This window comes from Bos mutus, chromosome X, assembly GCF_027580195.1.
Source record: "Bos mutus isolate GX-2022 chromosome X, NWIPB_WYAK_1.1, whole genome shotgun sequence".
NCBI classification, from domain to species: Eukaryota; Metazoa; Chordata; class Mammalia; order Artiodactyla; family Bovidae; genus Bos; species Bos mutus.
In genome coordinates this window covers 67727961-67752781 of record NC_091646.1, presented here as the reverse complement: position 1 = coordinate 67752781, position 24821 = coordinate 67727961, and the positions used below count along the sequence as shown (strand labels likewise).

The window sequence follows — 24821 nt, the reverse complement described above, 5'->3', positions numbered from 1 at the left end:
CTTTGTTGACAAAGTAATGTCTCTGCTTTTTAATATGCTGTCTAGGTTGGTCATAACTTTCCTTTTAAGGAGTAAGCATCTTTTAATTTCATGGCTGCGAAGGAAATGGCAATCCACTCCAGTACTATTGCCTGGAAAATCCCATGGACAGAGGAGCCTGGTAGGCTACAGTCTATGGGGTCGCAAAGAATCAGACACGACTGAGTGACTTCACTTTCACTTTCAGTCACCATCTGCAATGATTTTGAAGCCCAGAAAAATAAAGTCAGCTACTCTTTCCACTGTTTCCCCATCTATTTGCCATGAAGTGATGGGACTGGATGCCATGATCTTAGTTTTCTGAATGTTGAGCTTTAAGCCAACTTTTTCACTCTTGTCTTTCACTTTCATTAAGAGGCTCTTTAGTTCTTCTTCACTTTCTGCCATAAGGGTGGTGTCATCTGCATATCTGAGATTATTGATATTTCTTCCGGCAATCTTGCTTCCAGCTTGTGCTTCATCCAGCCCAGCGTTTCTCATGATGTACTCTGCATATAAGTCAAATACGCAGGGTGACAATATACAGCCTTGATGTACTCCTTTTCCTATTTGGAACCAGTCTGTCATTCCATGTCCAGTTCTAACTGTTGCTTCCTGACCTGCATATACGTTTCTCAAGAGGCAGGTCAGATGGTCTGGTATTCCCATCTCTTTCAGAATTTTCCACAGTTTCTTGTGATCCACACAGTCAAAGGCTTTGGCATAGTCAATAAAGCAGAAATAGATGTGTTTCTGGAACACTCTTGCTTTTTCGATGATCCAGTGTATGTTGGCAATTTGATCTCTGGTTCTTCTGCCTTTTGTAAAACCAGCTTGAACATCTGGAAGTTCACAGTTCATGTATTGCTGAAGCCTGGCTTGGAGAATTTTAAGCATTACTTTACTAGCGTGTGAGATGAGTGCAATTGTGTGGTAGTTTGAGCATTGTTTGGCATTGTCTTTCTTTGGGATTGGAATGAAAACTGACCTTTTTGAGTCCTGTGGCCACTGCTGGGTTTTCCAAATTTGCTGGCATATTGAGTGCAGCACTTTCACAGCATCATCTTTCAGGATTTGGAGTAGCTCAACTGGAATTCCATCACCTCCACTAGCTTTGTTCGTAGTGATGCTTTGTAAGGCCCACTTGACTTTACATTCCAGGATGTCTGGCTCTAGGTGAGTGATCACGCTGTCTAGAAGCAATTTAACTTTCTTTTAAACATTTGCATCGTAACTAAATATTTAAGAAGCAAAGACCGTGACATCTATCATTTATCCTCAAATGGTTTATTAATAATAATAACTAAAACAGCAATAATAATAGGATAAGTTATACGGGAATTCCCTGTTTTATTATTGCAATTTTTCTACAGAAAACTTAAAAGTTTCATATTTATATTACATTAACATTTACAAGAAAACTTAGAAGTTTTACATTTTTTAAAGACAAAAGGTAAAGATACATTGTGTTAGACAACACATGTGTACACACAGCCTTATGTGGGCCACCTTTCCTTGGGATCTTATTTAGATATTGCTCAGCAACAGTTCCAACTTGCTATTTGAAGCCCTCCCTCTTGAAGGTCACTTCACCCAGTGACTCTAAGGGAAAGAATTCAACTCTCTCTCATATCTCTTTCCACTTGGGAGAATATTTCAAGCACCATTACTACTTATGCTGAGTTTATCTAAATTTTTTTGCATGATTTTTCTAACAATATGGATGCCAGGGCTCAGACCTAAGGCATATTTAGATTTGGATAGAGTTGAAGTTCACCCCACTCCAGTACTCTTGCCTGGAAAATCCCATGGACGGAGGAGCCTTGTGGGCTGCAGTCCATGGGGTCGCTAAGAGTCGGACATGACTGAGCGACTTCACTTTCGCTTTTCACTTTCATGCATTGGAAAAGGAAATGGCAACCCACTCTAGTGTTCTTGCCTGGAGAATCCCAGGGACGGGGGAGCCTGGTGGGCTGCCGTCTATGGGGTCGCACAGAGTCGGGTCGGACACGACTGAAGCGACTTAGCAGCAGCAGCAGCAGCAGAGTTGAAGTTAACTTCATTGTTCTATTATCATGGAAAAGCCTCCAGAAGGTAACCAATATGAATACTGGACCCATGTGGTCCAATTGCTGCAAGGAGTTATACTCAAAGACGTATGTTCAGAACAGCTTAAATAATTTTAAAATATTTCCATTTTTATCTTATGTCCCTTTTGGAATATAGAATGGAATCCAGTTTATACCAACAATACTTGTTTATATCCTATTTTATCTTTCAGTTTTCTTACACCTCCCACCCTAATATCTCTGGAGCTGCTCATTTGCAAAAATGCCTTCAAATACTCTTTTCCCTCTCTTTCTGCTGAATATCTTTCCTTTCTTTATTATGTAGATTAGTTTAGCTTCTTCTCTTTACATACTTCCTCTTCTTGGCCCACCTTTGAGACATTGTCTTCCTCAGTTCACTATCTATTTCTGTATCACAAAAGCTCCAGAACTCACCAGGTACTGAATTGGTCTCCTGGTGGGGGCTGCTAAACTGGAAAGACTACATCTCTTTACTTCCTTGAAGGAGAGAAGAGAAGAGATTGAGAACCTTGATGCTTTATTAATTAACTTTTTGCCCTTTCACCTAGGCAATAGGAGAAAAATGCATCCAGGGACCAACCCCTAGGACAATCCATATAATTCCTCCTGGCATCTCTTTCCCCCTTGGGGCTGCTTTTAATAGATCAAACTTGCAGTAAAAATTTTTCCATATCACTCTTTAAAAGATTATTAGGTTTGAAAAGCAGAAAAATATAAAGAAGAAATAAAAGACCTAAAATTCACTGGCCAGATAAACGTCTGACAGTATTTTTTTAATTAGTGTATAATTGCTTTACAACGTGTTAGTTTCTGTTGTAGAACAAAGTGAATCAGCTACATGTATACATACAACCCACTCCCCATCCCCACCTTTTAGGCCATCACAGAGCACTGAGCTGAGCTCCCTGTGCTATTCAGTAGCTTCCCATTAGCTATCTATTTTACATATGGTAGTGCATATATGTCAATGTTACTCTCTCAATTCAACACAGTGTTGAAAAGCAGAGGCATATTCTGCTGACAAAAGTCTGTATAGTCAAGGCTGTGGTCTTCCCATTGGTCATGTACGGTTGTGAGAGCTGGACTGTAAAGAAGGCAGAGCACCAAAGAATTGATGCCTTTAAACTGTGGTGCTGAAGAAGACTCCTTAGAGTCCCTTGGACAGCAAGGAGATCAAACCAGTCAATCTTAAGGGAAATCAACCCTGAATATTCGTTGGAAGTGTTAGGGGAAGCACACTGATTGAAACTGCCCACCCTGGCCAGGCACCATAGTAACCATTTGCATGAGTTGTTCTACGACAGGAGGTCCTGGTAAGGAACATGGAACTAATAAGCCTTCACCAACCGGAAGAGTTCAGGAAAGGTCAAAATGAGACACCACATGTCCGACCACCTCCCAGAATCCTTCTCTCTTGCATTCATCTTGGCTGAACAAGGCGTGCACCACCAGGAAGGATTCTTGAGTCAGAATGATTGGCAAAAGACAACTCAGAAACTAACCCCATCACCATAAAACCTGAGACTTTGAGCCATGTAGCAGAACTGTTCTCCTGGGTTCCCTTACCCTGCTGCTCTCCGCCTACATGCTCTTTCCCAAAAAAATCTCTTGCATTGTCAGCACATGTGTCTCCTTGGACAATTCATTTCCGAGTGTTAGACAAGAGCCCAGTTTCGGGCCCTGGGAGGGGTCCTCCTTCCTGCAACAGAAGGACTAATGCTGAAGCTGAAACTGCAGTATCCTGGTTGTCTGATGTTAACAGCCAGCTCATTGGAAAAGTCCCCAATACTAGGAAAGATTGAGGGCAGAAGAAGAGGGCATCAGAGGATGAGATGGCTAGATGGCATCAGCGATGCTATGGACATGAATTTGGGCAAACTTTGGGAGATGGTGAGGGACAGGGAGGCCTGGTGTGCTGCAATCCATGGGGTCTCAAAGAGTCAGACATGATTAGGTGACTGAACATCAACAATAGGATCTATGCCCAGTAGTGGGATTGCTGGGTCATATGGTAATTTTATTTTTAGTTTTTCTAAGGAACCTCCATACTCTTCTCCATAGTGGTTGTATCAACTTACATTCCTACCAACAGTGTAAGAGGGTTCCCTTTTCTCCACACCCTCTCCAGAGTTTTACTGCTTGTAGTTTTCTTGATGATGGCCATTCTGACTGGTGAGAGGTGATACCTCACTGTAGTTTTGATTAAATTTATCTAATAATGAGTGATATTGAACATCTTTTCATGTGTTTGTTGACCATCTGTATGTGTTCTTTGGAGAAATATTTATTCAGGTCTTCTGCCCATTTTTTTATTGGGTTGTTTGTGTTTTTTGATACTGAGCTGCATTAGCTGCTTATATATTGTGAAGATTAATCTTTTGTCAGTTGCTTCATTTGCAAACATTTCCCCCATTCTGAGGGTTGTCTTTTCATCTTGTTTATGGTTTCCTTTGGTGTGGAAAAGCTTTTAAGTCTAATTAGGTCCCATTTGTTTATTCTTGTTTTTACTTTCATTACTCTGGGAAGTGGGTCAGAAAAAAAAAGAAAAGGATCTTGCTGCAGTTTATGTCAAAGAGTGTTCTGCCTATGTTTTCCTCTAAGAGTTTTATAGTGTCTGGTTTTACACTTAGGTCTTTAATTCATTTTGAGCTTAATTTTGTGCATGGTATTGTTAGGGGAAGCACACTAACTGAAGCCACCCAGGCCAGGCACCATAATAACCATTTGCATGAGTTGTTTTATGACAGGAGGTCCTGGTAAGAAACACGGAACTAATAAGCCACCACCAACCAGAAGTTCAGGAAAGGTCAAAAGGAGACACCACATGTCCGACCACTTCCCAGAATCCTTCTCTCTGGCATTCATCTTGGCTGATCAAGGCGTGCACCACGAGGAAGGACTCTTAGTCAGAATGATTGGCTAAAGACAACTCAGAAACTAACCCTATCACCATAAAACCTGAGACTTTGAGCCATGTGGCAGAACTGTTCTCCTGGGTTCCCTTACCCTACTGCTGTCCACCTAGGTACCCTTTCCCAATAAAATCTCTTGCTTTGTCAGCACACGTGTCTCCTTGGACAATTCATTTCCGAGTGTTAGACAAGAGCCCAGTTTTGGGCCCTGGAAGGGGTCCCCATTTCTGCAACAGTATTAGGAAGTGTTCTACTTTCATTATTTTACATGTAGCGTTCCAGTTTTCCCAGCACCACTTAGTGAAGATACTTTTTCCTATTGTCCTTTTTTGGTCTTTTCACCCCATTGTCTGTTTTTTCCCCATTCTTGCCTCCTTTGTCAAAGATTAGGTGTCCATAGGTGCTTTCTATCCTGTTCCATTGATCTATATTTGTTTTTCCAATGATAGCATTTTTAATAATACAACGAATACATACATATGGCCAGAAAATTCACACATAATATAAGGATATAAAGAAAGAAATGTTTCCCTTCATCATCATGCTCCCCAGTTTCCTCCTCAATGGTAAAGGAACTAATAATAGTTTCTTGTTTATTCTTCCAGAAACATGTTTGTGCATATGTTAGCATGTGTGTACTCCATAATATCATCTCAAAAACTCTGGACAATAATGCAGCCTGAAAATAATTTTCCTAAATCAAGATGATAGGATAAAACTAGTAACAATGTTTAACTCTATTTGAGATTTGTGCTCTGGAATCACAGACACAATTTAGAAATCCCCTCACCATTTTGTGTTCTGAGAAATGGCTAACCACAAAGGGCCAACCTTTCCTCATATATTCTCCTCCATTTTTCTTCACAAGTTAAATAAAATTTGCTATTCACATTTCCTCCATAGCTCCCTTGTTTATCTGCCTCCATAAATTTAGGCCCTCTTCCATTTCTTTGAAACATTCTTCCACAGAAATGAACATTCTCCGTATTGCAATAGCATAAATAAAAGCATCTCCTTAATTGTCTAGTGCATTTTGCCTTTTCATGTTGTTAAAGAAAAATTGTTCTGACACTTTACTAAGGAATAGTAATGATGATTTTTTCAAGGGACTACTGCAGTGGGGTTTGCACCAGGAGGGAGAGATCGGGCTTAAGTCTGAATAAAGCAAGGACAAGTAGAGATTTATAGCCAAGGAGCAAGGTAGGGGTCAGTGGGTAGAAAATTACTGAGAGGAAACATCAGAAGTGAGGGGGGATTCTGACTTGATAGGATTCTTGCTGAAGGCAGGCCAGGGTGGCCAGATGCCAAGGGTGAGGGATGAAGAATTTAATCTGATATCGAGGGTGATCAGATATTGAATGTGGAAATCTTTGCTAATCCATTTTAGCAGGATTTTTGCTAAAAATGAGTAATGCAAAGATGGACACAAAAGTTTATCTTTGAAAAGTTCAAGGCCTAGTTGTGAAGAGTGCTCAGAAGAGCCTGACTAAAGTTTGGTCAGAGAGTCTTGGTCACTATCAACAGAGAAATTCTGCTTTCTTTCTATAAGCAAAAAATATACACTAATCCCAACATTAGTCAAAACCTATGCATAACTTTTGTTCTTTTCTCTTTCCCATTTCCAAATTTAAATTGTGAGAAGTGAGGTGTCAAAGAATCCTTTTTGTTCTTGACTAGGATGTCCAAATTCCTAAAGATGAATTCTTAAAGCCTTTAACATTATCATTTATCCATAGTAGTTCCCCAGAAATGGTTACTGATCAGCAAGTCCAATATCTGTCAGCAAACAGTAATAAAAATCACCATTATTTTTTATAGGTATTTTGTTGAAATTTACCCTCTTCCCTTTTTTTTAAAGTGTTATGCCTAAACCTCCAGAGCCAGTCTTCAATGTTGCCTGTTCCATCACTTTTTCTCACCTTATTGGCAATGTCAATGAAAGGTTATGTAGGGCAAGACCACATGGCTTGGAGCCTAATCCAAGTTCCAATACTGCCTTTGATGGCAATACAAATGAAGAGGGTTAAATTATCAGGCAATGTTAGTTGCCAAGTTTAATGGCAGGGGAATGTCAATAAGACTCTCATGATAATAACATTCTGAGTGGTCTTATTACTGTGATCTTGCCTGCAAACTGCCCATTCTTGGCACAATTACCACAGTGATTCACTTAATGACTAAATGTAATTTTGTTTGTATCCTGATCATGTAATGCCTCCCACCTCACTGAATAAAAGCCAAAGTTTTTCATCACAGCTGACAAGGCTGTATATAACCTGACTCTGTCACTCCAATTCTTTGCTATCATTCTCCCAACATTTGAACAACCTCATCCTCATTACAAGCACACCAGTCTTCTTGCTATTTTTCAAATATATCTCAGAGACTTATTATTCCTCCTACCTGAATATTTTCCCCTAGATAATCACACAGCATATTCCTGCACATACTTTAAGTGATTTCTCAAAGATCATTTCTTCAAAGAGGCCTCTTTTTAGGGCCTTAAAAAAAGATAAATGCATATATATATGTACATATATATACATATATAGATGGAAGATTAGCATTATATTGTCTTGTTCAAAAACATCTAAGCTTATCATTAAATTCATTAGGAGCTACCTGTGTTCCCTGGATCTCAGATCTCATCTATACCATGCCAATTTTCATATGAAATTTTAATTTCAATAATAAGAATGGGATAACATATATAAATTATGACATCCAGTTATTCTATTTACAAAGGTTAGGTATTACTAAGCAAAGACTTTCATTGTGCAGATGATCACTGTGGGACACTGAGCAAATGACTCTAGAATTTGTCTATCAATGAAATAGAATAAATAAAGTACAGGTTCAGAATTATATTGATGTTCTGATGTTTCTATTGATATACTGATGTTTATAATTGTTGTTTTCAGATTAATCAGGATTGTGCATTTTACTTCAGAATATTTAAAATTTAAAGCACTGGTTTAAATTACCAATAACTAAGTAAAATAGAGACTTTCAGCTTTCTGATCACTATACAAACAGCAAGTGCCCTGTGTTCCCTGGGTCTCAGTTTGCAGCTCTGAGAAATAAAGGGCTAGATGCCACCACACCTATGCTTCCTCTCTTATTCCAAAGTCTGACAGGGGTGGGGCACAGCATGGGGGCCAGAGGGGAGGTGTGGCCCCCCAAAGGACTGAAGACCCACAGGGATCATTGTTTTCCACGGGCACAGGCCCCACACCAGGGTCAGTGGCAAAGACAGACCATATGGACAGAGTCTGTGGGTGGGCCAGGGACCTGAGGGCCCTTCCTCTTGTTTCCAGAACACATACAGCTTCTCAGTACCTCAGTACTTATGAAACAGCCTGGAAACCAGAAGACTTGGAAGTCAAACAGGTAAAATAAGGTGTTTTCTTATTTTTTTTTCCTGAAAGTTTCACTTAAACATCTCCGTGTGTCCCTGGGCTCAGTACGTAAAGAATCCACAGGACATTTTCCCATATTTTCCCCTCTTCTTTCCTGTGTCACTTCCCCCCCACCAACCCCCCCACCCCCTCCCCCCACACACACACTCCCACATACATAGGAGAAGAGCAGCAGGGATGGAGAAAAGGGGCAGCCTTGTTTCCTACCCATCATGTCAATTGTCAAGGTCGATGGAAGCTAAACCACAAACACAGGTTTGAAGAAGGAAATATCTCGGCCCTCTGAAAGGGGTAAGGGGTAGGGAACTGGGAAGGAAACTTTTTTCAGAACAGTTGAACTATTGCCATTCTTGGAGGCTTTGCAACCCACACTTGGTGTCACAAAAGCCAGCAAGGGGAAGGGCACCCTGCTAATATGCAACTTCTACTCAGAAGAGTCACTGAAGGCTCAACAGTGAGCTTGGGGGTCCCAGGCCACTACTTTGAGAACCCCTGGTCTGATGAAGGGGAGCCTCACCTCTTCTCCAAGCCCCAGAAGTTGCGCGGTTATCACTGACATGACAAAATGTTCCAGAGGGTCATCTGCAGCCTTGACCATGTCTGCCTGGCCTGAAGAGAGGAGACCAAGCCTCCCCAAGGCTACCTTCCCAATCAACCAGAATTGACTGTTCCAGAAATGGGCACAGGCAGCCGGGAAAGGACTGCAGCACAGGATGGTCCCTGAGCCCCTGAGGTGGACTGGAGCACCTGCCCACCTGGCTAGGCTGCAAGCTCTGAGAGGGCAGGACCACATCCCACTTGTTCACTGTTCAGTTCCCAGTCACTCGGGTCACTATTTGTTGAATAAAAGAAGTAGCTAGGATACTCAGTGGCTCCTGGTGGGTAGTCAAGTTAGAGTCCCAGCTCAGGCACTTGGGAGAGTGAGGTGCTTATGACCTCTTTATGACTTATGTGGTGTGCACGCATGCATGTGTGCATGTGAGTGTGTCCTGTATTTGCCCAAGAGAACCCAGGAGCTTCCTGAGGGTGGGTGTCATAAACTAGTTTTAGTTCATGCCACAACTCTGCTCCTTAGGGGGCTGGCTCTCCACTTCACCATCAGCCACCCTGCCCAAGAAAGATCCCTCCTGAGGAGGTCCCCAGCTCTTTCCGACCCCATGCTCCTCCCTGTCCCTGCTCTGTGTGGCCTTGGACAAGTCCCTGTTTCCTTATCTGGAAAGTGAGGATGTTGGGCTACATTAAGGGCAAGGAGCCACTTGGTGCCACAATTGCTCATCTCCATGATGTCTGAACACTGCTGCTTCCTGAATACCTCAGGGATTGGGAGCAGGGCCTTGAGGGTTCTAGAGCTCACTCTCCTACCATTGAGACCGAGTTGTGAAGGAAATGGCTGTCACTGCCCAGGTACTTCTGGGTCAATCAAGAAGCTTAGCTCGATCCAGACCTCGGCCAGACAAATGAGGTTCAGAGACAGTAGGACACAGGCAGGAAGACCCTCTTGACTGTAAACATAATTAAAACCAGCAATCATTTACTGAGGAATGTTGTGGGTCTCCCTTTCCTGGAGATCACAGAAACATGGAAGCTAATGGGCCCCTGGAGATGGACGGGTACAGCCCCCTCATTGTATAGATGAGGAAGCTCAGACCTCCAGGGAGGAAGTAGCCCGCCCAGGGTCATGGAGCAGCGTAGAGAAAGAGCAGAGACCCAGACCTGTGACCAGGGCTCTCTGGCAAGAGCCAGTTTCATGACTCCAGACTGAGAGGCTTCCTGCAACTGCAGGGCAGCCCAGGCGAATCTCTGGAGTGTATTCTCTGCACACATGAAGACTTCCTGAGGTCTCGAGGGTAAATGACCTATGGGAGGGAGGAGTGAGGCCAGAGGCATCTGTCTTCTTGATGCCCAAGTCCAGGCTGCTCCCTAGACAATCCCTTTCCTTCTCTGCAGGCAAGAGAGACTCCCTATCACTGTGGAGTATATCTGATGGCTGCTCCAGCCTGGGATCCGGGATGTCCCCTCAAAGCCTCGCCTGTACATCCAGCCCACTCACCCTCCAGAAGGCCCTTCAACTCAGGCAGGCAGTCAGTCAGTCAGCTGCCCTGTGGGGAGCACCTTCCAAATGACTGTGGGTGAGGCTCAGCTGGGGCAGGTCACATATATCCAGAACCAACATCCCTGTACTTGGTGTGCTTCTGGGTGAGGGAGAAACTGAGGTCCCTGCACCCAAGGGCAGACACCTGGGAACAGAGAGCAATGGGCCAGGGTGGTCAGAGGAGGTGGGAATGTGTCAGTCTTTGACACATTCTGGGTAGGACCTGGACTAGGAGGTGGGCGCAGTGTGGAGGCCTTCCCTACGTCTGGAGGCAGGACGGGTGGAGTGGCAGGGCGTGGTTGTTAGGAGTTTAGGCTCCTGATGTGAGTTACCAGCCTGGCCTGGTGCCTCAGTAGCTGGGTGACCTTGAGCTCTTCATTTCATCACTTTGAATCTCAAGATTTGGGAATTAATAATGCCTCACATAATTCAAGGCAGAGCTCAAAGGAGGCCTCCTGGGAAGAGCCCGGAGTTACTGGTTTGCAGGGTAATTTTGCTTCCTTGTGATTTCAGCATACTGTTCGGACACACTTCGGGCTCAGAGTTGGTATAAAGATTATTTTAGCTGAAGACATTTGAGATTCAATAGACAACAGGGTAAAAAGCATTTTTTGTAGCTTTCTTTATCTGACTAAAAGCAGCAAATTCTAGGAGATGAAGCTGCCAAAAATTCCTTCTCGTGATCCACTTCTGGAAGGTAGAGTACGTTCAGTTGAGTTCAGTCGTTCAGTCGTGTCCGACTCTTTGCGACCCCATGAATTGCAGCACGCCAGGCCTCCCTGTCCATCACCAACTCCCAGAGTTCACTCAAACTCATGTCCATCGAGTCGGTGATGCCATCCAGCCATCTCATTCTCTGTCGTCCCCTTCTCCTCCTGCCCCCAATCCCTCCCAGCATCAGAGTCTTTTTCAATGAGTCAGCTCTTCGCATGAGATGGCCAACGTACTGGAGTTTCAGCTTTAGCATCATTCCTTCCAAAGAAATCCCAGGGCTGATCTCCTTCAGAATGGACTGGTGGGATCTCCTGGCAGTCCAAGGGACTCTCAATAGTCTTCTCCAACACCACAGTTCAAAAGCATCATTTCTTCGGCACTCAGCTTTCTTCACAATCCAATTCTCACATCCATACATGACCACTGGAAAAATCATTGCCTTGACTAGACGAACCTTTGTTGGCAAAGTAATGTCTCTGCTTTTGAATATGATATCTAGGTTGGTCCTAACTTTCCTTCCAAGGAGTAAGTGTCTTTTAATTTCATGGCTGCAATCACCATCTGCAGTGATTTTGGAGCCCCCAAAAATAAAGTCTGACACTGTTTCCACTGTTTCCCCATCATTTCTCATGAAGTGATGGGACCAGGTGCCATGATCTTGTTTTCTGAATGTTGAGCTTTAAGCCAACTTTTTCACTCTCCTCTTTCACTTTCATCAAGAGGCTTTTTAGTTCCTCTTCACTTTCTGCCATAAGGGTCATGCCATCTGCATATCTGAGATTATTGATATTTCTCCCAGCAATCTTGATTCCAGCTTCTGCTTCTTCCAGCCCAGCATTTCTCATGATGTACTCTGCATATAAGTTAAAGAAGCAGGGTGACAATATACAGCCTTGATGTACTCCTTTTCCTATTTGGAACCAGTCTGTCATTCCATGTCCAGTTCTAACTGTTGCTTCCTGACCTGCATGTAGGTTTCTCAAGAGGCAGGTCAGGTGGTCTGGTGTTCCCATCTCTTTCAGAATTTTCCACAGTTTATTGTGATTCACACAGTCAAAGGCTTTGGCATAGTCAATAGAGCAGAAAGATATGTTTTTCTGGAACTGTCTTGCTTTTTCCATGATCCACCAGATATTGGCAATTTGATCTCTGGTTCCTCTGCCTTTTCTAAAACCAGCTTGAACATCTGGAAGTTCATGGTTCACGTATTGCTGAAGCCTGGCTTGGTGAGTTTTGGGCATTACTTTACTAGCGTGTGAGATGACTGCAATTGTGCGGCAGTTTGAACATTCTTTGGCATTGCCTTTCTTTGGGATTGGAATGAAAACTGACCCTTTCCAGTCCTGTGGAACACTGCTGAGTTTTCCAAATTTGCTGGCATATTGAGTGCAGCACTTCAGCAGCATCATCTTTTAGAATTTGAAATAGCTCAGCTGGAATTCCATCACCTCCACTAGCTTTGTTCTTAGTGATGCCTTCTAAGGCCCACTTGATTTCCCATTCCAGGATGTCTGGCTCTAGGTGAGTGATCACACCATCGTGATTATCTGGACCGTGAAGATCTTTTTTGTACAGTTCTGTGTATTCTTGCCACCTCTTCTTAATATCTTCTGCTTCTGTTAGGTCCATACCATTTCTGTCCTTTATCGAGCCCATCTTTGCATGAAATGTTCCCTTGGTGTCTCTAATTTTCTTGAAGACATCTCTAGTCTTTCCCATTCTGTTGTTTTCCTCTATTCCTTTGCATTGATCCCTGAAGAAGGCTTTCTTATCTCTTCTTGCTATTCTTTGGAACTCTGCATTCAGATGCTTATATCTTTCCTTTTCTCCTTTGTTTGTTGCTTCTCTTCTTTTCACAGCTATTTGTAAGGCCTTCCCAGACAGCCATTTTGCTTTTTTGCATTTCTTTTCCATGGGGATGGTCTTGATCCCTGTCTCCTATACAATGTCATGAACCTCCATCCATAGTTCATCAGGCACTCTGTCTAGCAGATCTAGACCCTTAAATCTATTTCCCACTTCCACTGTATAATCATAAGGGATTTGATTTAGATCATACCTGAATGGTCTAGTGGTTTTTTCCCTACTTTCTTCAATTTCAGTCTGAATTTTGCAATAAGGAGTTGATGATCTGAGCCACAGTTAGCTCCTGGTCTTGTTTTTGGTGACTATATAGAGCTTCTCCATCTTTGGCTGCAAAGAATATAATCAATCTGATTTCAGTGTTGACCATCTGGTGATGTCCATATGTAGAGTCTTCTCTTGTGTTGTTGGAAGAGGGTGTTTGCTATGACCAGTGCGTTCTCTTGGCAAAACTCTATTAGCCTTTGCCCTACTTTATTTCGTATTCCAAGGCCAAATTTGCCTGTTACTCCAGGTGTTTCTTGACTTCCTACTTTTGCATTCCAGTCCCAGATAGTGAAAAGGACATCTTTTTTGCGTGTTTGTTCTAAAAGGTCTTGTAGGTCTTCATAGAACGGTTCAACGTCAGCTTCTTCAGCATTACTGGTCGGGGCACAGACTTGGATTACTGTGATGTTGAATGGTTTGTCTTGGAAATGAACAGAGATCATTCTGTCATTTTTGAGATTGCATCCAAGTACTGCATTTTGGACTCTTTTGTTGACCATGATGGCCACTCCATTTCTTCTGAGGGATTCCTGCCTGCAGTAGTAGATATAATGATCATCTGAGTTAAATTCACCCATTCCAGTCCATTTTAGTTTGCTGATTCCTAGAATGTCGATGTTCACTCTTGCCATCTCCTGTTTGGCCACTTCCAATTTGCCTTGATTCATGGACCTGACATTCCACGTTCCTATGCAATATTGCTCTTTACAGCATCGGACCTTGCTTCTATCACCAGTCACATCCACGACTGGGTATTGTTTTTGCTTTGGCTCCATCCCTTCATTCTTTCTGGAGTTATTTCTCCACTGATCTCCAGTAGCATATTGGGGACCTACTGACCCGGGGAGTTCTTCTTTCAGTATCCTATCATTTTGCCTTTCATACTGTTAATGGGGTTCTCAAGGCAAGTATACTGAAGTGGTTTGCCATTCCTTTCTCCAGTGGACCACATTCAGTCAGACCTCTCCACCATGACCCACCTGTCTTAGGTGGCCCCACATGGCATGGCTTAGTTTCCTTGAGTTAGACAAGGCTGTGGTCCATGTGATTAGATTGGCTAGTTTTCTGTGATTATGGTTTCAGTGTGTCTGACCTCTGATGCCCTCTCGCAACACCTACTGTATTATGTGGGTTTCTCTTACCTTGGACGTGGGGTATCTCTTCGTGGCTGCTCCAGCAAAGCGAAGCCGCTGCTCCTTACCTTGGACGAGGGGTATCTCCTCACCGCCACCCCTCCTTACTTTGAACGTGGAGTAGCTCCTCTCGGCCCTCCTGCATCCGTGCAGCCACCACTCCTTGGATGTGGGGTTGCTTCTCTCGGCCGCCGCCCCTTACCTCGGCCGTGGGGTAGCTCCTCCTGGCCGCCGCCTCTGACCTCAGATGGTCTACCCCAAATCTTTTCTCTGAGTAAGTTTGTGGCCCTGAAAAAGAAAGATCATTCACACCTATATAGACAAACATTACAGCCTTTCCTATCAAGTGTTTGTTTTCCTGAATATCCATGTATGTTTCCAAAAATCATTTATATTCCTGGCAAGGACCTTTCTCCCCCGTTTCATCTAGTAAGTTGGCATGTAAGCCCCAAATTCCAACCACACCTTTGAGTTATCATCACTGAGTTCTGTGTATATGGAAGTTGCACATGTAAATAAACTCTGGGTTTTTTTTTTTTTTTCTCCTCCTGTCAGTCTGTCTTTTACCAGTTTTCACTCACAGGGCCTAGGTGCTAAACCTAAGAGAGTAGAAGAAAAGGTTTTCCTCCCCCAAAATATTCACAAAGGGGAACCTCTAGATTTCTATGTGTCCTTTTTTTAGACCTTGACTCAAGTAAACTGTGAAAAAAAAACAAAAGTCAACACCTCATGACATTGATGAGGTGTTTGAACTTTGAACACTGCCTGGATATTTGATGACATTATGGAATTATTAATTACTTTAGGTGTTGTAATGACATTGTAGTTCTGTTAAAAGAGAGTTCTCATGTTTCAAAGCTACATACTGAAATGCAGATTCAATGATATGATATCTGGCCAGGGGTTGCTAATTATTGATGCTGGGCGATGTCCACAGGAGGTTCATTATGCTATTCTACTTGTATATAGGCTTGAAATTTTCCACCACAAAAAGCTTTTCATATGAAATAGAGAAGGGTGGATCAAGGAGATGTTTACCCACATGTGGCTTAGTTGCCTGCCTTTGGAAGCATTTTCATTATAGGGAACAACAATCACAAATTTAAGAAAAGCCTGGTATCTGTTTTGTGAGCAACAGTGACATATGACTAGAGACGGATTTCACCCCCTCACTTCAGCCCCCTCACTAGGCAGCATCTGTGCTGCTCCCCTCAGCCTGTGGCAGCCCAGTTTGGTTGCCAGGCAATAGAAGCCAGAAGCCCTTTTCTTGGGAGGGAGAAAAGGGAAAGGGAGGGAGAGAAGCAAGGAGTGGGGGAAGGTAGAAAGAAGTTGCCCAGAGGAAAGCTTGTCCCTGCCTAGCAGCCTGGCCCAGGGGGAGAGATGGGGGCAGGGTCTCTTGTTGGATGCTGGTTTCCCACAGCTCTCACTTTCCATGGTTTATTCTTGGGGGCAGCCTTATCATCAGAGCTTGAGGCTCCACAGAAGCAGGATAGGGGTGGGGTGGGTACACATGTGCACCTCCTGCAAAGATTAGGGAGATCTGTGATTAAGTAAGATACCAGTTAGCACCCACTCAGAGTCAGAAATTTCAGACAGGCCTCCTCTGGGGGGATGTTCCTCAACTCTTACTGAGTTAAAAACAATCTTGGGAAAGCAGCTTGTCAAATGGAAATTCTGCACTGGTGATCACCCTCTGTTGGGGCCATCCCAGAAGGCAGGAGGGCAGGAGGCTTCCTCTTTGGGGTGGAGAAATCTGTCTTCTCTGTCCTTTGGGGAGAGAAGGCAGAAGCCTCTGGTGCTGCACAGTGGCCTGGCAGTCTCATGGACGCTGACTGTGTTGGGGACCCCTGTGTTCTGATGTTGATTCAGACCCACCTCTCACTGGAAAGCTGTGTGGGCCTGAGCCCATCTCTGAGTCTCAGTTTCCTGATTTTTAGAAGCCTTGAGTGTGGAACCCTGCCTCCCTTCAGGCTTAGATGGGCTGGGATTACAATGCACTCCCCACCCCCAATTCCTGGGCAGGAATTGCTCTTACCTGGGGTGGGGTGAAAGGCGCCTGGCCCTCTCTACTTCCACCTACCAGGCCAGACTGGAAGAACCAACATAGCCAGCACCCTCTGAGAGACAGAGGGAGGGCCTTTCCTAGAGCCACCTTGCTGTGATCATGAGCTACTTCCTGCTGGCCTGGAAGGTGGGATTCAGAGAAGCTCTAGGCAGGTGGGATGGGGGGTGAGGTCAAGCAGCTGCCCGGGAGATCAGCCTTTCAAGACCCAGCATCTGAGAAGGCTGGCTATACTCAATGAGAAAGACATCAGGGAGGCAGCAGTCAGGAGCTGAGCAAGCTCAGGACCCAGACAGCCCCTTTTCTCTGCAGCATCTTTGTGGCTCCTGGTTGCTAGGAGAAGGCTCTTCCGTTGCTAAGCAACTGAAGCCTGGTGGATTAACACCGATTTTCTGAGCTCACTGGAAGGGGAGGGAGAGAAGGTGCAATGCAGTTGCCCTGGGGAAGCTCATCCTTGCCTCCAACCTTTGTTGGTGGATGTGAGTGGAGGTGAAGGGACCAATGAGATGCAGCTGGGAGCTGATCTCTAGGGAGAAGGTCGAGGGTGGGGCAGCTGGGGCAGGCTATGCATCAGGTATTCATTATAAAGACCAAAAAACCAGAGTGAAACTGGCAATTAAATGCCAATTAGAGCACTAATGAATGCTAATACTGTTCCTTTTTGAAACCCCAGAAAAGGCCTGCAGTCCCTGGGGTGTTTCTGAGCCACCTGACCAGGCTAGATGGGATTGAGCAAGGTTTATCTTCCAAAGATGGGAGGATTGGAGCATTTTAGGGTTCATGGGCCCCCAACAGTCCTGGGGTCCTACCTCCTGGTGAATGACAGAGGCCCCTCAACACACTGCCCTCTGCTTAGGTAATAACCCCCAGATGACAGGGAGCTACTTCTTCCTGTAATTTTCATTTCTGTAGCTTTCCCATACAAAGTGCTTTGCCTGACATGGCCCAAGTCTGTCTTCCTGTGGATCTTTCCTGCAGGTGCCAAGGGTGTTATCCCAATCTGCTTTGCTGCAGGGACCTGTAGCCTGTCTCTTCCGTAAGGCTACCTCTACTCTTACTCTTGCCACTACTCAGGGGACAGAATGGCTGGGGCCTCACCATGACTTGGTGCTTTCTGATCCCTACCCTCAGCCTGGTCTTTAGCCTCCTTAAGGAAGAAGCTACTAGATGGACAAATTTACAAGGGGGTCCTGGATCCAATTCCTGTCCCAGGGTCCAGGCTTCTCCCACTGTTATACTTACTGTAAAGACCTTCTTTCCCAGGACTTCATCAGTCAGGATGCAGGCATTTCCTCCCTCTGGTAGGGTTTCTGTTTTGGGAAGAGCTGGCTCTGGTCAGAGGAAGAGAGCACTGTGTTTTCTCCCTGCTCGGTATCTGTGCTCTGATCCAGAATGTCTTCTGGCCTCAGCTCCTGCTTCCTGAGCATGGCTGCTCTCTAGGCTTGAGCCTGCCTGAGTTTTGCTAGTTCAACCTGATTAGCAGACAACTTCCCCATGTAGGTGCCTCCCAGTGATCAAGGGCACATTCAGCTAGTGCTGAACACTTTGCATCACATAATATATGTTTTATTTATAAGTTTTGTTTTTCCGTTTCTCCACATGATGACATAAGTTCCCTGAGGGTTGAGATTTCTCTGTGTTTCATTTATTGTCCTATCTCAGTGTGTAGAATAGAAAACATATATATGCTAAATAATCAATATATGTTTTCACATATCAACAAGCTGTTTATGTATTCATATGTCATGATATCCAAGCTAAATTGATGAATAAAAAGAAGCAAAGTACAGAACTGTATGTATCATTTGGTACTTTTTGTGTGGAAGGACAGAAGTATATAAAAAAGAAATTTATTTTTGTAAATTCTCAGGATGTCATTGAGAAGATAAAGAAATCGGTAACCATGGAAGGACAATTGGCTCACTGAAAGGAAAGGTATAGAATACTTATTTCTCATGATGTACCTTTTTGTGCCTTTTGAATTTTATACCATTAACATGTATTACTTAAATGCTTTTATTAAAAATTAAAAATTTAGATACAATTTTTAAACCTCAAAAATAAAAGCCAGCTTACCAAATCATCTCTGGCAACCTCAGTTACTACCGTATATCTGTCAACTTGACTTAGTCATATGGACCTATGTCATGTGATCACCTAACTCTCTTTCTTTCAGGCATTCTATATTTAATTATCACTGATAAATTGCCCATGTCCAATTGTCATATTGAAAACAGGTAATTTCATATTATATGCCAAATATTTCCAGCTTTAATCATCAGGATCTCATTCTTTCATTCTCTCCTATCAAGACTACCAGTATTTTCCCTTTCTGCAACACGAGGCTATGTATACCTTTGACAAGTTCTCTCATTCACTGCCCATGGGAGTATAAATTAGCATGGTTTTCCTCAAAGATGCTGTATGAATATGTACTAAAGCTTAAAAGTATTCATCCTCGTGAGCATCCACTTCTGGGTAGCCTAAATAAAATGTTAGAAATGTGTATCATGTTTTATGCATAAGGATATTTGTCATGACATTGTTTATAATGGAAAAATATTTGCAGTCATAAGAAGTTCCAACAAGAAGAAAATAGTGTTAAAATAAATTATGGCATGGCCCTGTGATGGAGTATCATGCAACCATTTTAAAAATCATGTTTTTGGGGGGAGAAAAATTGAATTTAACCTTATGGAAGAATATTGATGGGTGTGATGAATTATATGTACAAGATATACTGTCAGGGACAACCATGGGAATTAGTCGTCCCCTTTTACCGCCTTCAATCTTTCCCAGCATTAGGGTCTTTTCAAATGAGTCAGCTCTTTGCATCAGGTGGCCAAAGTATTGGAGTTTCAGCTTCAACATCAGTCCTTCCAATGAACATTCAAGACTGATTTCCTTTAGGATGGACTGGTTGGATCTATTTGCAGTTCAAGGGACTCTCAAGAGTCTTCTCCAATACCACAGTTCAAAAGTATCAATTCTTTGGTGTTCAGCTTTCTTTATATTCCAAGTCTCACATCCATACATGACTACTGGAAAAACCATAGCCTTGACTAGATGGACCTTTGATAGCAAAGTAATGCCTCTGCTTTTTAACATGCTGTCTAGGTTGGTCATAACTTTTCTTCCAAGGAGTAAGCGTCTTTTAATTTCATGGCTGCAATCACCATCTGCAGTGATTTTGGAGCCCCCCCAAAATAAAGTCTGCCACTGTTTCCACTGTTTCTCCATCTATTTGCCATGAAGTGATGGGACTGGATGCCATGATCTTAGTTTTCTGAATGTTGAGCTTTAAGCCAACTTTTTCACTCTTATCTTTCACTTTCATCAAGAGGCTCTTTTGTTCTTCTTCACTTTCTGCCATTAGGGTGGTGTCATCTGCATATCTGAGGTTATTGCTTTCTTTATTTATATTTATATAAGATATATATTTATATTTATGTAAGATACATTTATATCTTGCTTTCTTTAGTCTCCTGCTAATAATTTAGCAATAAGGCTAAGATTCCTTGAGTGAGATATTCTTCTGGATGAATTTGTCAGAGGATTTGTGGCCATTTTTGATTACATAAGACTCTACTAACATTCTCCCTTTAATTATTTTGGTTCTGTGAGTTTGGGTTCCTGGGGGAAATGCCAAACCCCCCGGCAAAATTTGAGTTACTGCTGAGCAAACTAGAAAATACATGTTCTAAGAGTCTATTTGCTTCAAAGGTAGAAAAATATGGGAAGCTCAAAATGTTGCTGGCAAGTCTTTCTCTTAAAGGATTGATTTCACTCTGTAATGTCTGGGATGGGGATACTTATTGAAACTCTATATTTCAATGGTCTGAGGAAGACTCTTTTGATGTAGACAAATTGGTGTACTTAAAGGGATTTTGGGGCTTCCCTGGTGGCTCAGATGATAAAGAATTATCCTGCAATGCAGGAGACCTGGGTTTGATCCCTGGATTGGGAAGATCCCCTGAAGAAGGGAATGGCAACCCACCCCAGTATTCTTACCTGGAGAATCCTGTGGAAAGTGAAGCCTAGTGGATTACAATCCATGGGGTCACAAAGAGTCGGACATGTCTGTGCGACTAATGCTTTCACTTTCATAGGAATTTTTAGAAAAATCCGACCCAACCAAATGGATTATTGATATCTCTGAGATGAATATTTCTCAAGAAGTAAAGACAAGAATGAGTTGGGTAGCCATAAACAATTAATATAGTGGAGGAAGAGATTAATAAATGGAAAATTCTTTCTCCTAGTTCACAGTTCTTCCCTACTGGTGCCCTCTCCTTTTACCTTTCCTTACTTCAGTCCAAGACTTGAGAGAAGGTAGGTAATGGCCTCTTGGATGGGTGGTTTCTAGTGGCTCTGAGACCCTGAGATGACTCCTTTTTGGAAGGGGAAGAATTGCCAGCCCTATTCAATATCCTGATATAGGCTGCCTAAGTATCAATTTCACCTCTGAGATTCTCAGAAAACCAAACATATAAACATAGTTAGGGAAGCAAAAATGATTAAAGAAAAAAACAAGGAGTCATTAAGAATTTGAATAAGAGACTGTGCTTTAGAATGAAGATGTTGGATTGGTAAATGGTTGCCCTAGTAACTTGCAATAAAAAATTTTAAAAAGCAGTTAGGTTGACTCAGGTGGCCTTGGCCTTAAGTTGCTTGGAGCAAGATTTTGGTTCCTGGCCAGAGACTGAAGTTAGGTCCCAGCAGTAAGAATGCTGAACTAACCATTAGACCACCATGGACCAGTAGCCAGTGACAAGGCCCTGGCCTATTAGCTGTATAGAAATGAATTTCCATATGGAGATGAAAAGTAGTAAAATAAGCAAAGTGTTTGTTAGGAGGGAAAGGATATGTGTGGATAGACACACAGGTGGGTTCAGAGGGACAGTCATGCCCCCATAGTAGTTTGAATAACTTATATGGGGCATTTCCTCCAGGTTTCCTTTGGTCAATCATCTTGCTTTGCCTGGTTCTGAGTCAATATTTGGTTTATCTCAGGGTCCTCCCACATGTGCATGTACATCTCTTAGCCAAGAAGGATTCTAGTAAAGAGGCCTATATGTAGATTGACATCATTCCCTTTATGACCTTCAAGGAGCCATTCTGCAAATGTGTAGTCAGGGAGGTCTCCTTGACCTGGACAATGAGAAATATGTGGTCTTTTATCTGGGCAGGGCTTAGCTTCTCTTCCTCTTCATCTTGGAGTATCTGTCCACAGGGACAAATTTTAATGGTTCAGCTTGGGGCCCATCTACCTCCTGCCTCAAGGCTACTAAAATGACAAAATGAGAATGGACTCTAGAATGCCTTCCAAACCTCTCTATTTTTTAAAATAAATTTTAAAAATTAATTTTAATTGAATGCTAATTACTCTCAATTTTCTAACCTCAACATGAAGAAAATAAATCCTACTCTTTTGGAACTCCAAAGACTCAAATGCTTCTTATAAGTTATCCAGGACTACTAGGAAGTCTAGAAATGATGAGTCCATATGTCCTTTTACCAGATGATATTACTATCTTAAGAGCTCTTTTCCAGTGGTCCAGGAAGATCTGTAATTTTTTTCTGAGGTGCTCCATGGAGTGTTTTCAATCCACAGCCCTATGCATGGGATGTACACAGGCTGCTGCATAAACTATTGATATTGGCTGACTTGCTCAACTAAAGTAATGAGCATAATGGGCTTCTGTTAAGTTTCCTAGGAATACCATAACAAAGTACCACAAATTGGGTGGCCTAAAGCAATAGAAATTTATTCTTTCACAGTTCTGGAGGCTAGAAATCTGGAATAAAGGTGTTGGCAGGGTCATACTTTCTCTGAGACTAAAGAGAATCCTTCTTTGTCTCTTCCTGGCTTCTGCTGGTGACTGTCAATCCTTGGTACTCGTGGATTGCAGCTGCATCATTTTAATTTCTGCTCCTGTCCTCAAATGGCGTTCTCCCTGTGTGTCTCTGTCATCACACACTGTTTTCATCTTCTTAAAAGGACACCAGTTATATTGAATTAGATCTTGCCTTTTGCTTGTTGACATTTGCAAAGACCCCAGTTCCAAATAAGGTTACATTCACAGGTTACTTGGGGTTAGGATTTCAACATATCTTTTTGGAGGGCATAATATAACTCATAACAAGGACCAAATAATAACTCCTGTTATCAAGGACTACCATGCTTCAGGAAATGTTGTTTGCGTCCTTGAACAACTTGGGCTACTTAATCTTCATGCCTTCAAAACTTAATATAAGGGATTAATGTTGGCAATCCTTGAAGCTTTTCTGCAGAAGGTGAACTGGAAGGAACTATAGTGCTGCACTCAATAAACTGGATAAATCTTCACTGATTTTCACCGGTAATTTATTCAGTTCAGTTCAGTTGCTCAGTCGTGTCCGACTCTTTGCGACCCCATGAATCGCAGCACTCCAGGCCTCTCTGTCCATCACCAACTCCCGGAGTTCACTGAGACTCACATCCATCGAGTCAGTGATGCCATCCAACCATCTCATCCTCAGTCATCCCCTTCTCCTCCTGCCCCCAATCCCTCCCAGCATCAGAGTCTTTTCCAATGAGTCAACTCTTCACATGAGGTGGCCAAAGTACTGGAGTTTCAGCTTTAGCATCATTCCTTCCAAAGAAATCCCAGGGCTGATCTCCTTCAGAATGGACTGGTTGGATCTCCTTGCAGTCCAAGGGACTCTCAAGAGTCTTCTCCAACACCACAGTTCAAAAGCATCAATTCTTTGGTGCTCAGCCTTCTTCACAGTCCAACTCTCACATCCATACATGACCATAGGAAAAATGATAGCCTTGACTAGACGGAACTTTGTTGGCAAAGTAATGTCTCTGCTTTTGAATATGCTATCTAAGTTGGTCATAACTTTCCTTCCAAGGAGTAATTTATTAGGCATTATCTAAATTTACAAGGATGGATTCAGGGGAAGGTTAGAAAAAGCCCTTGGTCTTCTCTACTTCTGTGGCAGGCTTTTTGCCTAGCAATCAAGCACAAGTCAGAGAAAAAGTAGATGGATGGCAAGGACAGTTTCTAAGATATTGGCAGCATTCAGTTTTGGGAAAATATAGAGAAATATGAAGATGAAAAAAAATTAAGACCTCAGTGTTAGCTTTTCAGTTTTAATTATTCATAAAGGGAAGAGACTATTATCTCAAGTCATTCATTCATGAGAGGGAGTCCCCTAATGTAAGGTCAGTAAGGTTACAAGAAGACAAGGCATCAGAAAAATGAATGCCTGAAGAGACTGAAGAATATGTAAGGAGTAGAAACCAGCTCTGAAGCTTTACAATTGCCTCAAAGATATTAACCCCAGGAAATCACACAGGAAATAACTGGCAAGTAGTGCAAACTAATGAGCAAGATTGCCATACTGGGGGAGACTTTGGAGCTGAGAATGGGAAAAACTTATGTCTGTTTCTTTTCCCTACCTTAATCTTTCCCTAACTGTTCTTATGGATACTGGAGGCACATATTCTGTATTTTCTAATGATCTTTCTCATTTTTCCTTTACCCATACAAATATGCAAGTTGTGAGTGTCTCCACACAAATTTTGCCTCTTTTTCTCCTCTGTTTCCTGTGCAAATAAGTCATCTGTTAGAGGAACAGGCCTTTCTCTTGTTTCCTGTTGTGCCTGTTAATCAGATGGGAGGGAACATGGTCTGTAAACTAAGGGCTACCATATTCTTTACTCTGGATGGAGAGTTTGGTAAATATGTCCTTCTGAAACAAAGGATAGGAGAGAGAGAGACAGTTTCGCCTAATGCTGGAAAAGCACTCAGAATTATAGGAAATAGATTCATCTTTAGGAATTAGGATTTAAAAATCCTAGGAACAAATGATACAATAATAATAAAAGGGATTAATATTAATGTTAAATCTTACAACAAATGAAAACCATGGCCATGGTTACAATAGCCTTTCTCTCTAGCTCAAATAGAAGAAATAGAAACTGCAATTAGATAACTAGAAAGATAGGACATAATTAAAAAATGGGGACATTTGCCATGTACCTATAAAGAAAAAGAAAAATTTGACATGAAAATTTCAATTTTAAATTTGTACAAGAAGTTAGTCATTTCTTTGTTATCTCTTATATACATCCATGCTACTATCTTAACATTTGTACTGCATCAGCTAAACATTTTTCTGTAATAGACTTATATTCAGCTTTCTCTTCTCATCTTTAGTTGAAGAATTATGGTTCTTTGTGTTTACCTATTGAAGCTTT

The 24821-nt window shown here is 42.5% G+C and overlaps 1 pseudogene; it reads right to left on the bottom strand.

The window, feature by feature from the left end:
* LOC102282052 (neurabin-2-like) overlaps positions 1-24821 on the bottom strand; it is a 140109-nt pseudogene that overhangs the window by 21625 nt on the left and 93663 nt on the right.